Source organism: Anarrhichthys ocellatus, unplaced genomic scaffold (genome assembly GCF_004355925.1).
Source record: "Anarrhichthys ocellatus isolate YVR2014 unplaced genomic scaffold, GSC_Weel_1.0 scaffold57, whole genome shotgun sequence".
NCBI classification, from domain to species: domain Eukaryota; kingdom Metazoa; phylum Chordata; class Actinopteri; order Perciformes; family Anarhichadidae; genus Anarrhichthys; species Anarrhichthys ocellatus.
The window spans coordinates 405,837-411,229 of NW_022280087.1; positions in this window are offsets into that span (position 1 = coordinate 405,837).

A 5,393-nucleotide genomic window follows, 5' to 3' on the forward strand; every position below is an offset into this window, starting at 1 on the left:
AGCATACGTCCCTGGTAAATGCTTCCTATTCAGGATGCTTAGTCTACGTTCTCACTGACTGTAAATCACTCCCAGCAAACTGAAGTAGAGGCCAAATTGCACTGAGTAGTGATAGTGATGCTAACAGGCCAGTCGCCTCCCACAATCTCACAGTGCCTCATTCATACGGTTTTTACAGTCTGTTGACGGCAGAGACAGAAAAGTATGTCAAAGTCGGCAGCAGCCGGCTCAGAGACGGGCCAATGAAAATACTAACGAGCTGCTCGGGTTTCGGTTCGCTGCTCCTGTGAAAGTCTGCGGCTTGGATGCAAAGCTGCCTACTTGTTTACTATCTCCTTCATTTATCTCCTTGCTTCCTTTTCCTGCATCGTCCTCTCCTTTTCTCCCTCCTGGTTCTGTTCTTCGTCACACCGTCCTCTTCTCCGGTTCTGTTTCCTATTGGACACGACTCGCAGCCTTCTTTCCCCTCATCCTCCCTGTTTTTATTGTTTGAATATAATGTATATATTTGGACTGACATGTATAGTCTACCGTGCTGTCTTCAGGCATGCAAGGCCCCTGTTGTACGTCGACACCTTCGTGCCTCAGAGACGAGTTATAGTCGCTGTACTGGCGGATTGAGGTGACTCTGACTGCTTTTTCTTTTAGCTTTTCTAAGTGTTTAGTTGGCCAGTTTCACAGCCAGGACTTTTCTGTCCCACTGAACCTAAAATAAAAACTTAAAAAACTGCCTGACATAGAAGGTTTTTGGCTGCCTAGTTTTCCCCTCTGCTCAAAGACGGAAAAAAAGCCCCTATCCTCTACTAGTTATTTGAATTATTGTCTTTTACACTTGGATATATTTGTGATTCATGGTTTTGGCTCTTTGCTGTCCACAGCTTCTAACACTGAGTGGTTTGTGGTCTAGACTCCTGCTTAAAGACTTTGACTGACAGACAAGTCAGCTGTCGATGTGACCAAGAGTTTGACCTTTTTAGATACGAGACGCCACCCTCTACCCACGGGGGCCATCCTGCCGCCTACAATTATGATGATTTCTTCCACTGTTTTGCAGTTCTGTCGGGGAGAGTGTTGGTGTCTCCAGTATTAAATATCAAATGGTGGGTTGGGGCCGGGTGGAGTGCGGTGGGCTTGGCTGCACACAGTTTACACTCGGGTGGCTTTGGATCAAGGCGCAGTGTGTCTGAGTCGGGTTGAGATTGGCTGGCACTATGTTTGTGCAGGTCTGGTCGGCCTATAGGCCCAGAAATACGGCAAGAGTCCCGCTCCTCTTGACTGCAGTGGAGAGCGCGATGGCAACAGACATCACACCAGGGCTGCGGTGATTAGCCAGCAAGACAACCCGCCATCCAGCCAGCCGGCCGCAAGCAGCCGGGCCACCTACCACATGCCAAGGCTTTTGTTTCAATAGCTACAGAGGGACTGCCTGCATCAGCGCAGCCACCGGGGGGGGGGGCGTTGTGTCTGGATACTGGGAGACAGTCTGGAGAGACACTGGGTTTCCACATAAATACAGAACTTCTGACATGTTGAAAGGATCGGTGTGTAGCACTTCAGGGGAATCTAATAGCAGAAATGTTATAATAATATTCATAACTATGTTTTTATTAGTGTAAAATCACCTGAAACTAAGAATCATTGTGTTTTGGTCAGCTTAGAATGAGCCCTTCATGTCTACATAGGGAGCGGGTCCTCTTCCATGGAGTCCACCATGTTGCATTGCCGTGTTTCTACGGAAGCCCAGAACGGACAAACTAAACTGGCTCCAGACGTAGTGTTACCCGGAGGCCGCCGTAGTTCTACGACAGGCTCGTGAAACCTTCTTTCCGCCAGCCGCTGTCTGACCTCCGCTGCTCTTAAAGTAGTCATATTATGGTATGGAAGGCCACTGAGGGGGTTACAGCGTTACAGCGGTTTTACACTCTGCGCTTCACGTTGCCGGAGTCATGAAAAGGAGGAGTGAGCAGAGGGGTTTTCAGTTGGTTGCAATTCTACACACCCGTCCCTTTAATAAAACCAGATTGAAGTAACTAAGTACATTTACTTAAGCCCTGTACAAGTACAATTTTGAGGTACATGTTACCATTTACACCTCTACCTGTCAGAGGAATATATTACATGTTTTACTGCTCTACATTTATGTAAAGTTGTGTTTCAGATTAAGATTTTACATTAAAAAAACATGATTTTTTTTTTACCTGTTACAAAAAACGGTCTAATTTTGGGCTCCTTGTCACGTTTCAGATGTCTGTGAGATTTAAGCAGTTCCACCAAAGACACATTTACCTCTAAACTTCTGTGACAGCTTTATGTTTTACAAAATGGTTAAAGAAAAGTCCAAATCATGAATCTCCCACTAAACATCTCACGACCCCTCAGATTTATCTGGTGACTCATTGGAGGGGCCCGACCCCTTGTTTGGAAACCACTGGACTAAAAGTTCTAGTAAAGAAGTTAAAACCAGCTCCGCCTCGAGCAGCTTCATCCATCATATTAATAATCAATAATGTCATATATGATAGGTCACAGGGTCATTTCTGCAGAAACCATAGTTTTACTATTGATGCTAATATTGATATGTACCTACATTTACCTAAACAGGATTTTAAATCCAGCGACTTAATATACTTGTAATGGAGTCTTTATTGGTACAGGTCCTGTACACTAACAGATCAACTAAACAACTCATTAATAGTGAGCTGTTTGCCCAGCTATTTTAATATATATTCATAATAACTCAAACCAGTGTGACATGTTTGTACCAGTTTGACAACACAGTTTAACTGTTGAGACAGAATTTACATGTGAAATGCAGCAAAACAGGCCAACTGACTCTCCAATTTAGGAGCAGCTCATTTCCATTCCTAACAGAGATGCAGAGCAGATGGAAGGACAAGTGTGTGTCTTTACCGACAGACCACCTTCAGCTTATGAACACGTGTCTTTGCTTTAAAAGGCTTCAGCTCAAGTGAAATACAAAAAAACAAAGTGCTTTCCTGTGATCTACTTCAGAAGAGTTTCATATTTGAGACAAGATTTTATTTATTAGTATTTTAGTAGAAAAGTGGTAGAAAGAAGGAGATTCACAAGGTCACATGTTTTTTTTATTTTCTCAGCCTTCGGATGAAGATGGAGCGTGACTTTGTTATTTCTGACTGAAACAAAATGATAAGATGTGAAAACATCTACGCTTTTTAAATCCTGACATCAGAACGCCTGTTTGTCTGAGCCTAGGCATTGTCATGTAGTTCTGAAGTATGAAGTATTTCTTTATGTACATCGGAATTTGTACTCCAAGTCTTAAATGAGACAGTAAAGAGAAACATTCCTTCACTCATAACGCAGATACTATGTACTCACATTGATAGGCAATGGAATGATTTGGAGAAGAGTTCATATAAATCATTATAAATTAAGACCACATTGATTTATATATTCACAGAGACAAAATAAATATGATCAGTGCTTCATTTCTAGATGATCTCCAGTCTGAAAGGACAAACAAGTGACCTGTTCATGTTCCCATTGAGTCTCTTCTGTCGACGTGATCTTTTTACAGTGAACAGGCGCCATCTAGTGGTCACAAACTGCAACTCAACATACTGTTCCAAGCAATGTCAACGTCTTCAAAAAGAACAAAAGCAACAAGACAACCACTCTAGTTTCAAACAGAGGCCATGAAATCTCAAAGGAACAATGAAGAATGGAAATGATGGAAATGAGATTAAGATTAAGGTTACTTTTAATTGTTTTTTCTCCTATATTGCCCTTTAAAAAATACTTTTTAAAAGAGGGTTAAATATTAAATAAAAATATCTAATAATTAAGTATTTTGTCAATAGTTGAAATGATAACAATCCACCTCTGTATGAATGTGGTTTATTGAGATGTTCCATTTATAAAATACATTTAATTTAAGAAAAATATGTCATTTTTTGTAAACACAAATTGTATTATCGTACTATTTTTGGCGTCTTTTTTTTTAGCTTATTCTCAAATAGTGTGTTTACTGCTGCTGAAACATATATCCTGTGAAACCTGGTATATACATGTGCTTTTATATGTTTCTTTAAGATCAGAGACATGAAAGCTAAAGAGATGGTTATTTGGCTCATAAATGCAACTTTTTTTATTTAAATGAATCCCTGAGATCACAAAGCCCACTAAGCAATTACACAACGTTTCTTGCTGCTCTGCCATCTCTACACTGCTCTGTGCTCCTACTGATTTCACGGCTGCCTCACACCTGGTATTTACATTTTTTTTCAGTTCCCGAAACATTTGGCTCGATCACATCTGGCACGCAGACCGTGCGAAGGTGCAAACAGAGAGGGTTGGTTCACGGAGACGGAGCCCGGGCTGGAGTGCGAGTTATAGAGACGGAGTTTGTCTCCTTGCAGCAGGAGAAGTTACTCCTGAGGGACCTGTGGGTTACGACATGTTAGTTCCCAGAAGAGAGACTGGGACTGACTGGAAACACACACACGCACACACACACGCACACACACACACACACACACACACACACACACACACACACACACACACACACGGGGCCACCCAGATCTGAACCACCCAGGACCGCCAGCAGCATCATTAGGCTACTTCACGGGATCAGTTCATGGATGTCACAACTACACATCATCAGTTTCACACAGAAGCCTCGTATCTGCCTTTTATTTCACCACAGCTGGCAGCTGCTGCCAGAACATATTTCACACGACTGGTGAAACATCTGAGGTTTAACGTGTTTGAGAAGAAAACACAGTGATATTAAAACTCTAAATGACAGCGTGGAGGCCTTGATTTGAGGCCTCAGATGAAAGCGTGTGTGTTTTTCCAGGTTACCGGGTTACTGGTGAGAACGGGTGCCCAGTGGACCGATCCAGTGGGTTTGACTCGACGTGTCAGCGCCCAGTCATTTGTTGGAAAGGGAACTGAGGGAGCTAATTCGCACCCTGCGGCTCTCTCTGTGTGTTAGTGTGTGGAGTTGGATGCACTCAGTGTGATTTACTGGAGATGGGAGGAGCCGGGGGGGGATTTTTCGGTTTGGCAGATGTGTGACTTCACAAAGCATGCGAACCACCCTGGATCACCCTGGATCACCCTGGATCACCTTGGATCCAAGCTCATGAAAAACAGAGCAAGGAGAAGAGGGAGCCGAGGGAGAGGAGGGAGAGGAGGAAGCATGAAGAAGCCGGGTGAGAAGAGGTTGTTGTTGTTTTTTTGGGGGGGGTTCTCTCCCTAAACAACGCGGCGTGGAGGACGGTGGTGCTGCCGGGCAGAAATAACTTGTGAGTGTGTGCAGGGGCGCCGCTAGAAATCATTAAATATATAATCCCTGTCCCGCTCCAGGCCCCCTGAATCATTCAGGGGGTTCCCTCCCAGAAGGC